Raw genomic sequence first — 13,201 nt, forward strand, 5'->3', positions numbered from 1 at the left:
CCTTCTAATCCACTCACTTCCCTTCCCCTCACTGGAGTTTGCTTAAAAACCTAGATGGTGAACCTGCTTAATGTGTGTGTGTGTGTGTGTGTGTAGAATAATTGATGGTATTACTGGATTTATTTTTTGTTTTATATACTTGGGATCATTAATTTTATTAAACACATTCGAGCTGGATTCCAGAGTGAATGTTGCTAAAAGGAGAGATTCGTTTACTCCTTCATTCAACAAATATGTATTGTGTAACCTCAATGTACCCAGTGCTATCCTACAAACTAGGGATCCATCATGAAAAATATAGAAAATCAGTGTTCGCAAACCTTTCACGCCCTTGGGACTGTGATCATTGTTCCACCTGAGACCACAGACACGATGGGAGGTTAACCTGATGTGAAAAGAAAAAGAATGCCCAGGATTGTGCTTGAGAAACACACAACTTTTTCCTATGTGTGTTTCCCCTAGATTTCTAAATTTCTCTTAGAATTTAGCTCACAGTCAGCTTTCAAGCCTGTTGACACAGACTTTGGCTTCTCACATGTCCCTGTAGTACAACTTTTGTCCTCTCGGCTCTGGGTTGATTCCACATATTCAAACCTATTTGCACAATCCTGGCAACCCACAGGGTTGTGATGTCAAACAAATGATCTGACGGAGGAAGACATTATTTCTATAATGATTGATATGCATATATGACCCTTGGAAATTGTATGACCGGGATTCACGCCTACTGCTCTCTCTCTACTTCCCATCAGGGAGCCAGCCACTCTGGTCACAGCCTTTTATAAAGCCGCTTTCCTAGGAGGCAACACTGATGCATCTCTCCATTGGTGCCCATGCCCTGGCGGCCCTCTCTGTTCTCGGCATTATAATAAGAACTTTCTAAGTTTAGTTCCAAAACTCTGCTGACCAAAGTGACTAAAGTCCAATAACCTAAATTCATTTTTCTGTATTTTTTTCCTGCCCTCAGTTGGATTATCACTTCATCATGTTGGGCAAAGATTGACACAAACGTTTTCCCAGTGGTTCCTTATAAGATCTTGGATGTGCTGGAACTTTAAAATGATAAAACAACAACCAAACAGATACACACAGAAGGCTCGAGAACTATGAAACAGCATTAGGTGGTCCCCACGGGACTACAGCCTCTTACTGGAACTTTCTTACTTCATAAACTTTTCAATTTTTTGACTTTTTAACTTTTTTATAATAACTCTTAGCTTAAAACACAAAAGCTGAACAAAAGGCATTTTCTTTACACCCTTGTTCTTTAAGTTTCTTTCTACTTTAATATTTTTTAAAGAAACTCCACACGAGCACACACATCAGCCTAGGCCCGTGCAGGGTCAGAGTCGTCGGTATCTTGGTCTTCCATCTGTCCATCTGGTTTCACTCAAAACTCTTTAGAGGCAAAAATAGGCAAGGAACTGTCATCTCCTGTGATAACAAGGCCTTCTTCTGGAAAACCTCCTGAAGGACCTGTCTGGGCAGTTTTACGTTAACTTTGTTTTAATAAGTAGAGGCATATACACTAAAATAAAACTAAAATGTGTAGTATCGTAGGTACCCAAGGATTATGTGCTGTATATATGTATGTGCTAGACTTTTTTTTTTTTTTGGAGAAAGTCCCAAGCTGTCACCCTGGGTAGAGTGCTTTGGCCTCACAGCTCACAGCAACCTCAAACTCTTGGGCTTAAGTGATTCTCCTGCCTCAGTCTCCCAAGTAGCTGGGACTACAGGCACCTGCCACAACACCTGGCTTTTTTTTGTTGTTGTTGTTGTCATTATTGTTTAGCGGGCCAGGGCTGGGTTCAAACCCGCCAGCTCTGGTACATGTGGCCGGCGCCCCACCTGCTAAGCTACAGGCAACTCACCTGTGTGCTAGATCTTTATACAACTGGCAGTGAGTAGGTCCGGTGAGAGCAGCATCACCACCAACCCTGAGTGATGGGTCAGGCTTCCATGCGATGATAACTACACGTCACTAGGCGAGAAGAGCTTTTTTCATCACCGCTGTAATCCTATGGAGCCACCATCATGGACACAGTCTGCAGTTGACCAAAACTTCATTGTGCAGCACGTGACTTTCACTTAAAATAATAGCGGGCTCAGTGCCTGCAGCACATCAGTTACAGTGTCAGCCACGTACACCAAGGCTGGCGGGTTGGAACCCAGCTTGGGCCTGCTAAAACAACAATGGTGACTGCAACAAAAATAGCCAGGCATTGTGGCAGGTGCCTTAGTCCCAGCTACTTGGGAGACTGAGGCAAGAGAATCACTTAAGCCCAAGAGTTGGAGGTTGCTGTGAGCTGTGATGTTATAGCACTCTACTGAGGGCAACATAGTGAGACTCTGTCTCAAAAAAGATAAATAATAGCAAAGGCAGCTTTTGTCGGCTGAGACACATTTTGCAAAGTAGCTCTATGTGTGCTGGGCCCTAGTACCTTCGAGGAAAATGTACCCCATGGAGACGGAGAGGATAGAAGCTGGAAACTGTTAATTCTCTTGATCTTCCTCCCAAAAGGCCTGGATATTTTTCAAATTGTGGGTAATCCATGGTTGCCTGAGGCAGACCCGCCCTCCTGAGGAATTTACAGGCAAGGCCATTCTGTGCTTAGTGTTTCTTCCAGAAGATAGTTTATCTGATAGTGAGTCCTTCTGAACTGCCACAGGTAATTCCAGATGAGACCCCACATCTCCCTAAAAGAGGCTCTGAAGTTATTAACACACAAAAGGCCCCTGCCCCAGCATGTCATTGGCTGGCTAATGAAGCTGTCCACCCAATTCTGTCCCTGTGTCCTGCACCACCAACCCTACTCCTTTTCTTCTTGGCTATCCAGCACAGCCTGGAATAGCACAGATCAAAAACTGTGGTGAAGCTGTGGATCTCTGAATACCAAACACGGATAATGCTGCAGAGCAAAACTCACATACAAAACGTCTAAGAGACAACATGCTGAGAGTAAGCTATTAGGAAATGTTTTAATGAGTCTAACTTTTAAAAAAGAGGTTCGGGTGTGAGAGTACATCTGGTTATAGATTACTAAAGTACATTCGGTTGTAAACTGTAAAAGCAGAACCACTAACCCTGCCAGACGTTATCTTACTTGTAAGAAAAGGCAAGCACTAGGATCCTTTATCTGTCAAGGAATGTAATGATTCAGGCAAGCGAGGTGGGGAGCAGTATACTCTACCCTGTGTATTGTCTTCAAAGCATCTTTCCAAAGAGCTGCACATCCTCACAGTCAGGGGGCTGTGAATCACGCTGGAGAGCAGAAATGAGCAAACATGCTTTCTGTGTTTGTGACTTCATCTCGTAGAAGTCAGGAAGATCAGATCTAATGACTACTACTTCACACATCTGGATGTTTAAGGGCACTAAGGCTGATTCGGTTCCATCATTGTGTTGAGAGGACTTATGAATGACTCACCAGGGAAACAAAGTGTACAATTTCAGTGCACTGAGAGCCCTGGACTCTTGCTGTAGACCTCTCTGTCCACTATTCCGAGTATTGCTAGCCAAGAAGAAAGGTCCTAGCAGGAGATGCCTGGGAATGAGCCAATACTGGAGCAGAAGGACTTTCACATACAGTCTGTCAGTCCATGCAGCATGAGACTGGGTTGCTGCTGCCACGGTAAGTCTTCAAAACACAGAAGAAGGACATAGGGATCCAAAGACCAAGACTGCAAGAAGCAGCTAAAATCCACATATATAGACAACCTACATAATGGGAGGAAACATCTGCTTGCTGCACATCTGATAAAGGACTAATAACCAGAATCTACAAAGAACTCAAGCAAATCAGCAAGAAAAAAATCAAACGCTCCCATTAAAAAGTAGGCCAAAGACATGAAGAGAAACTTTTCAAATGAAGATAGTCTAATGGCCAACAAACACATGAAAAACCATGTTCAACATCTCTACTCATTAGGGAGATTCAAATCAAAACCACAGTGAAATATCACCTAACCCCAGTAAATATGGTCCTTATCCAAAAAATCCCAAAACAACAAGTGCAGGCGTGGATGCAGAGAGAGAGGAACACCTAGACGCTCTTGGGACTGCAAACTAGTACAATTTCTATGGAAAGTAGCAAGGAGATACCTCAAAGAACTAAAAGTAGACCAACCATTTGATCCAGCAATCCCACTACTGAGTATTTACCCAAAGGGGAAAAAACAAACATTTTATAAAAAAGACATTGCACTCAAGTGTTTACAGCACAATTCACAATTGCAAAGATGTGAAAATCACCAAAGTGCCCATCAATACATGAGTGGATTAATAAAATGTGGTGTATGTATCTTTTGTAACAACCAGGATGGAGCTAGAGGCCCTGATTCTAAGTGTAGTGGCAAGAATGGAAAATATTCAATGTTAAATTGGAACTCAGTCGACTCTTATGTACACAAATGGAAGGAAAACTCAACAAAACCCAAGAAGGCGGGCGCAGTAGAGTCACAACTAACTGGTACGATGCATACTTTCTGGGTGAAGGGCATGTTTATAACTTTGACTTAAAATGTCCAGAAGCAAATTGTGTAATCAAAACATGAGTGCCCCTATAGTATTCTGAAATTTACAAAAGGAAATAAATCCACATGGTACTCGGGACAAGTGATGACACCATGGTCCCCAATTCACTCCATTGCATTCTTCTTTCCAGCTTCGCGGCCCAGGAATCCAGGCATCACACAGCATTCCTCATCAGGTCTCCAAGCCTCCTTGCTATCTTTTCTGGCAAGGAAAGGAACAAGGCTGAGTGGGACACCCCTAAGTAACAAGGCCAGGTTTTCCAATAAAAATAGTAGGTGGCAGCCATTGCCAGATTTTTTCCATCTAGATCACATCTGGTTGATAATTAAAGAGAGATATGTTTTTTTGTGAAAGGGGAAAACCTGAGGAAGGCCCCACCTGAGAGGACCCATCAGTCATGAACTTTTTATAGGTAAAACCCAGACGCAGTTAGCTCTGAATTTTCTGGCTAAAGCCACGGGTTTCTAGAAGGCTGCTCATGTATGCTTCCTTAAGAATCAATGCAGAAAGGATGGACCCCATAGAGCTCAATTTGCTCTCTTTAACAGGATGGGAAGGGAGCAGACTTGGGAGAGGTCAAGACTGAGGAAATGACAACTCAGAGTTCTGTGACCTCCCAGAACCAGTCGAGAGACATAGCAGCACACCACTAGGGTCACCTACCTCCTCTCACCAACCTGCCCTCTGGTCCAGAACAGAGCACAGCCAAGGGTCAGCACTCAGTGAAATTCAAAGATGCTTATCCTTATTTGTGTGTGCACAGATAATAATAGATAGGCACTGAGGAAAGAATATCTGAAAATAGATGGACACGCTGACTTCTTGCAAAGACGCCCAAGAATTTGAGGCCAAATCCTTCGGAACTTGCAGAAAATCAGACAGATAAAACATCCTGATGAAATCCTTGGCCACAATCTAGGAGCATCCTCTAGGAAACCAAGGGCAACTCCCTGGCATGATCCACTGGATCTTCGTCGGGGACAAGCCTTTTCCCAAGATCACAAAGAGTCACCGCAACTAGTGTCACTGCTTCCTGAGCCCCCAAAACAGTCTTGACTATCTGCTGTTTGCCAGCGGAAGCGAAAGACACAACAGATAATACGGAACAGAAGGGCTCCCTGATTCTTACTGATAAAGGGACTGATTGGCTTAGAGGAACTTTGGTGTGGAGTAAGACCCAAGTTCTGGGCTCAGAGTGAGAAGACCCATAAGTACAGACCGCTGATCCTCACCGGCACATCTCCCCCATAAACTGGGGTTATTCTCCTCTAGATAAACTGGGCCTGGAAGCACTATTCTTTAGAAAGGGGTGGAACCGCTCTATATCTGGTGACCTAATGGGACTGTAAACAGTCTTTGTGACAGTATGTGGGGACGGAAAGCTGCAGAAGGATAGTGATTTCCTGAATGGAGAGACAGACCTTTCCCCATATGCCTTGTCAAAAGACTCCTAAAGAACTTTAAGTTCTCCTCAAGGAACAGTGTTGACTCAATCTATGAGAAAGGGTTGGAAGCAGCAGGCTTTTAAGACTCAGAGGCTTTGTTTTGGTGTCTTTCTACCAGGTCTGAAATGTCTCAAGGGAACCGGAAATTTAAGACCAGAAATTGGGCACTGCCTGCACTGGTCCTGGTAATCCACATCCTCCTGAATGAGCCAGAGAGGCTGCATACAACACTGAGTCCCTCTCTGATTTCGTTTCTGCAAAATGAACTTCCTCTCTGACAGGTCCTGTTCCCCGTCTTGAATCTAATCCAAGATGCAGCAGACTTTTTATGAAAAGGACAAGATAGTAAATATTTTTGACTTCATAGACTATACAATCTCAGTGAGAACTCTTCAACTGCTATCTGCATTATGAAAGAAGACAATTAGTTTCAATAAAACTTTGTGGACAAATAAACATGGAAAGTGGACCACATTGGGCCTGTGAGCCAGACTTTGCCAACTCCTGATTTTAACTATTCTCACTTCTGGATCCAGACTTCTCTGGGGCAATAATCGGTCATGTGTGGGCAGACCTGCATGGCCTAGCCTCATGGGAGCGTCTAGGAGCCCCTGAGCCCAAGTTCTCAGCAAAAAAAAAGAATGAAGGCAGAGTGACGGAGATACCTTCTCTAGAGCTGTCACAAGGCTTACCTTCTAGCCAAGATGCTTGAGAATCTTAGAATAAGATTTTTTTGTCCCAGTCTAAGGCCTCCTGCTGCCCTGTATATATCATTACCTCATTTCTGAATAACCTGCAGGGAAAGCAACCATGTAACTCCAACAGGTGGCCTAGTGACCTCCAAGGTGGTAATCCTTAAGCTTTGACATATGAATGTCAAACAGCATTGTGAAATGTCTATCTGTCATCTCTCTCAGTTTGAGTTCACCTAAAAGCAAAACAAAAAACAAGGACTTGAGTACAAGTAGTTTACTTCAGAGCAAAAAGATGGATAATCCCTGTAAATGAGCTCTGAAGTCATGCCTTTAGTTTTTAAGATTATCTCCTGCACAGAGAGACAATAGTCTGGCAAATAACAGGACACTTTCCCATACATCAAGAAAGAACCAACACTTGCAATTAACTTTCTGGCCCACTTCTCCTGGTTATCTGGTCATCCAACTTCACTCATTCACAAATTGGCTACCTAGCTCACTTTTCCTCTCCATCCTAAAACTTTCCATCCTTCTAGGAGGTTTCAACACACAAAATCCTGGCACCTCAATTCTCTGACTTCCTTACTTCCAACACTACATCCTTGGATTTGTCACTCACCGTCATGGTCACACCCTAGACCTTACCACTTGGAGCAATGTGTCTCTCAGAGCCCTACATTCTGACAGCACCCCAATCCTAGCATCCCGTTTTTCCCACTTGCTCAGGTGAGAAGGGGGCTGTGAGAGCCCCAGAGCAGGGATTCCTTCCAGAAAACACTTAGCACCCATGCAAACCCCATCTGATCCACAGGTTTACTTTTCCTCTTTAAAGCATCCTTAGATGTTTCTTCGAAAGCTATCAAGGCAGGAGAGATTCTCTTAACTTTTGCTTTTGTTTGTTACTTTGGGGTGGGGAGAGAATCCAGGTGACTTTTCCCTCAAAGCCACCTCTGCCAGGAAAGAGGGTGAAAACTGACAAAAAACTTTTTCAGTCTCGCTCCCAGGAAAAGGCTGAAATTGCTTGAAATTGGTTGAATCACCGTTGATTGGATCTGTGGATACAGTATCTGGAATCTACAAATTTGGAGGTTTGACTGCATTCTAAAGAAAGGCATATCTATTTATATGTATATTTATGTAGAATTAAAAGTTTAATTCAATCACTGTTGTTCATACGGTAGAGGAGTGACTAAAGTACTTAATTTTCAGATTATCCACTGCTTTGCTATTTTTTTATTTACGGTAGTAAATGTCTACTTCTTATAAGTCTGGGAGGTTTCTGGAGTTCTATTTTGAGATGTCCATAGAGTTCTTTAATGTTTTTGTGATAAAATTTATATCCAAGTGTGAAAATTCCAGTAATATTAAGGATAAAGGTTAAATATTCTCAAATGTGCTTCTAACGAATTTGCATAACTTAGAAGAAATCAAAGTTTTTATTATTCTGTTTGTTTCAGTTTCAGAAAGCTAGCCTTGGTGAGACGTGAAATGTTTCAAGCATTAGTGGAAAATGAAATGTCTGGAGTCTTATTCCAGCTGTTTTAATGCATTAAACTCTTAAGCACCACATAATGAGTATCTCTGGCTTTTTAAACTCTACTTCCATCGAAAACAAATAGCACTAATATGTTAAATATATGATACCAGGAACAATGAAATGAAAACTGACTTTTATATGCTTTGATATCACCAACTTTTCTCATTTCTGCTTCTCAAAACCTTTCTAGTCGAGTGTGCTTATTTTATTTGAAAGCGCAGGTCCTATAAACCTCTTACATCATTCCCTGGGTACTGACCAACAGCTATGAGCCTGCCGGCAAGTCCTGTTTAGGCTGATTTTAATAGACAATAAAGGTTTGGTTTTGTTTTCATCTAACTCTCTCCTGTTATGACATCAATATGTGGCTTTCCAAACTCCTTCTTTATATCACCAAAAACCGATTTCAGAACCAACATAAGGATTGATTTGCCCTTACTTATAAGAACACTCAGTGCACAATGACACAATGAGGACAGGTGGCTAGAAATAGACTGGGCAGGGCCAGACAGGAATAAGCCTCCAGAGTGCCCGCCACACCCACCTGTGTCAGCATAAAGGATAGGGTTGAGCAGGCCTGTTTTCAAATTCAAGTTCATGTCTGTATAAGTGGGACTGCTGTCATTATATAACAGATTCAGTTGTCTTCCTCAGAAAAATGTGAGTAATACCTAAATTGTGGGATTCTTGAAGGACTAAATGAGACCACGCATGATGTTTATTTAGCACAGTGTCAGACACAGATTAAACTATAAATGTTAATCTGATCGAATCTTCATAATTATGTGTATGATTAAATATTCATAATATAAAGTTAGGATAAGCTATTTTCTCCTGACTATCCCCCAACTCTAAACAAGTATTGTCAATATACCCTTCAACAAGGTTATGTCAATTTATACTACAACAAAAGTCTGGGTAAACCCATTTTCCAGTTTCTATGTAAACCCTAAGTAGTGTTACCTCATGTTAATGCTAACACTAGGTCTTAATTATCTAAATGATTTATGAGATAATTTCGTGTTTGTTGACCACTTATGTCAATTGCTGCTCATATTATTTGCCTATTTTATAAGGATGTTCTTAGATTTTAGGATGCATCATATAAGAAGAATGTAAGCTGACATTTGTTAAAATACTTTTCATAGTTTTTCCCTTGTTTCTAATTTTGCTTATGTTTGGGGTATAAGGAAGCTTTAAACATTCAAGTAATCAAATGAAATCCTTCTACCTTTGAAATAAAAATATTAACTCATATGTTTGCCTAAAGCTACTTTTGTTTTTTATATATTCAGCCAATCTGGAATTGATTTTTTTCTCTCTTTTGAGATAGAGTCTCCCTCTGTTGCCTGGACTAGAGTGCAGTGGCATTATCATATTTCACTGAAATCTCAGTTGGCTAGGCACAGCCACCCTCCTGCCTCAGCTTCCCAAGTAGCAAGGATTAGAGGCACATGCCCCCACATAGGCTAATTATTTTTTTCTATTTTGGGTAGAGACAGGGCCTTGCTCTTGCTCAGGCTGGTCTCAAACTTTTGGCCTCAAGTGATCCTCCTGCCTCAGTCTCAGACAGTGCTAGGATTATAGGCATGAGCTACAATGCCCAGCCTGGAACTAATTTTTACACAATAAGTTGTTCCTTTTCATTTTCAAATTTGTGGCCAATTTTCCCATTACCATTTATTGATCTGTCTCTTCTCCCACTGGTATAAAACTCTACTCTTTTCATATTCTATATTACAAATTTTTTATTAACAGGATTTCTATTCTACTGACCTTTCTGTTTTGCTCTTTATAACTGCTTTAATTTTATAGTTTTATTGTGGTAGGAAGAATTCTAAGACGGCCTCCAACATTTCTGGCTCTTGAGCGGTGCTCACCTTCTCCTAGTTATTCACTTAAATATTAATCTAAACGCTGCTTTGAAGGGATTTCACAGATGAAGCCAAGGTCCCAATCCATTTATTGAAGTGGGCTGTCTTGATTATATTAGCTCCTTAAAAGCAACCAGTTTTCTCTGGCTTTTCTGGCTAGTCACAGAGGCAGAAATTAAAAAGATGTGTTCTGGTTGGTTTGGAAGAAAACAAGTATTCTTCTCATAAACTGCCCACGGGGATCACATGAGGAGCAACAGCAACCTCCAGCAGCTGAGAGCAGTCCCAGCCCTCAGCGAGATGCACCACAGGGACCTGAATCCCACCACCACAAGAAAATGAATTCAGCCAACAGCGAAGGAGCAGGGAGGGAGACCCCAACCCAGATGAGAACTCAAGCTGGATAACACCTTGATTTAGCTCATAATACCCTGAGCAGACAACCACCTATGTGTCATTAAACTTTGAACTTCAGAACTTTGAGCTAATAATTGAGTGTCATGTCAAGCCACTTAGTTTGCAGTGATTTGTCACACAGCAATTAAAAAATATATATTTATAATATACTTCTACAACCGATCTATTAATTCCTTTTCAATTTTATTACTCTCACTCATCATACTTTCAGAAGTACTTCAAATGTTCTTAAAATTAAAAAAAATATATTATTGATCTTTTATGACACTCTTATATTCAGTTTATAGATTACTCAGGAGACAGTCACAAATAGCCCTGGAGGCTGGTGGTCCGCTTCACCAAGGAGCAGTCTTAGTGGATCTGAGGTGGCTGAATGAAAAGACCAATTCCCCTGGAAAGAAGCAAGGAAGAGCCACTGTGTCGAGTGGCCTCCTCCTCCTCACCCGTGAAGCCTGCATTGTGACAAAGTCCTCCCATCCCCAAGCACATTGCTCATCAAGATAAGAGGGATTTCCTGTCCACCACCCTGTGGGAATTTTCCCACGAAACTCTATTTCCTATATGCCAGGGAGGTGGTGTCGGCAACATTCTTGGCCTACCAGAGTCCTCTCACACGTTATTCCTGCATCACCAAACCGCTCTTGGTTCTCAACCACCACTCAGCATCATACATCTGGGGCCCTTTGCATCAGGTTTCTACTCAAAGATCAGGATGTGTGTTGATACTAGGCTCGTTCGTATTTTTCAGTAATGTTTTATAATTACTTTCAAATAGATCACTACTTGTTTTTAGCATATCTCTAAGTACCATAGCTCCCAAAGCTCTTATGAATAAGTTAACTTTTTTCTTTATAACTAATCTATGCTAACATAGAGAAATATATTAGGGATCTGTAGATACATTTTTTCTCCAACTGGATGCAGTGTTTACTGCCAATTAAAATGTAAATGGATGAAAGAATAAAGCATTCGTGCCTTCAAACAGAACCATTTCAACACGGAAGTCCTCAGGATGTGAAAGAATGACTGTAAGGTGTCACTCAGACTATGGGCAAATGATTGCTACCTTTTATGCCTCGTTCTAAGGCTTGTGTGTGTGCTGTCAGGGGAATAGATTAAAAAAAAAGAACAGCCCTTAACTTCTCCTAAAGGTCAAGTCACTTCATTTCTGAGCATCTGAGGCTCCAGATTATTACCCAAAACATAGCTTCTTTGCAATAGGGTTTGAGACCTCTTAATACTTCTGCAGCTTCCCATTAGGCATTCTGGAAGCCGTTGTCCACACTTGGTCATTTACAGGTCAAATATGTCTTCCAATCCCTAGCCAAAAGAAATTAAAATTTCTAGTGCTGTCGGGATCTGCCTTTCCTTTAATATCCAGCGTTTATTCCCGTTCTCCCTTTGCCCTCAGTGTTTCCAACATCTCGACAGCCTTCATGATGAGATGAAAATGGGGAGCCCCTGGACTGCAGTGTCTTAAGGGAGATTGCCTAAGTACAGGCTCAGCGAGGATGTTAAGGCCCAGAAGACCTTAGATGTGGCTTGCTAAGGAGTAAAATTACTGCCTTATCTTGTAGATTTATTTACCGCCTGATGCCCATATCAGTACAGGTATAAAAGGCAGAGAAATCACATTGTGTGTTCCTCCACTTGGCAGGCATCTTACTCCACGGCCAAGACACGGAACTTCACTGTGAGTCTGTGGGGAACCATGTGAACCCGCCTGCAACCTTACCTCACGTTTGTCCTGTTCATCAAAGTGAAAACAACCTTAAATGATGACTCTATTGTCATTTCTGCCCATCCCTGAACTAAATTAGATTCTGGGTTCTGACCTAGCTTAACCCCAGTCTGGGTTCAGCTGTCTCACTGTGATGTCTCTAGTCTCTGAACTACTTTTAATCCAGTCCTCTTCTCACCTCATTTTTCAGCCACTCCTCCCCCTCTGTTCATCGTATAGCCCTAACTCTGGACAAAGTATTTTTCTATTCAGAACTAATTCTTCAGGGTGGCGCCTGTGGCTCAAAGGAGTAGGGCACCAACCCCATATGCCAGAGGTGGCAGGTTCAACCCCAGTCCTGGTCAAAAATTGCCAGAACTAATTCTTCATTGTTTCCTTTGTTTTCTAAGCGGTAACTGACCATTGGCCTGGCATGCTCCCTGTTGCCCTCGCCCATGGAATCCTCACCACCCAATTCCTTCCAACTCAGTAGAAAAAGGACACAGGTTGTTCCCAGAGCACATCTGGACCACTGATTCTTCACTCCTTCTCCCCAGCCTTCACACGAAGTGCACACCATTCCTATTCACTTAAAAAGAGTCCAGATACAGATGAGTTTTGGAATGCAACTGATCGGGATATAAATGTACAGCAAAATGTTATGAATGAGAACAAAACTATTAACCATGATTAAATATGAAAACAGGAAGAACTTTATTTGGGAAGACAACGCTTCTAAACTTTCTAGGTGATGACCTAGAAAAAGTGAATTTTTAGTACCATGTGTAGTTTATATATTAATCTGCATAAAAGTTATTTCTTTTTTTATTTTACTATTTTTTTTTTTGAGACAGAGTCTCACTATGTCTCCCTCAGTAGAGTGTTGTGGCATCACAGCTCACAGCAACCTCCAACTCTTGGGCTTAGCAATTCTCTTGCCTCAGCCTCCCAAGTAGTTGGGACTACAGGCACCTGCCAC

The sequence above is a fragment of the Otolemur garnettii genome, unplaced genomic scaffold (assembly GCF_000181295.1).
Source record: "Otolemur garnettii isolate 467f Iridium unplaced genomic scaffold, OtoGar3 scaffold00001, whole genome shotgun sequence".
In the NCBI taxonomy this organism is placed as follows: domain Eukaryota; kingdom Metazoa; phylum Chordata; class Mammalia; order Primates; family Galagidae; genus Otolemur; species Otolemur garnettii.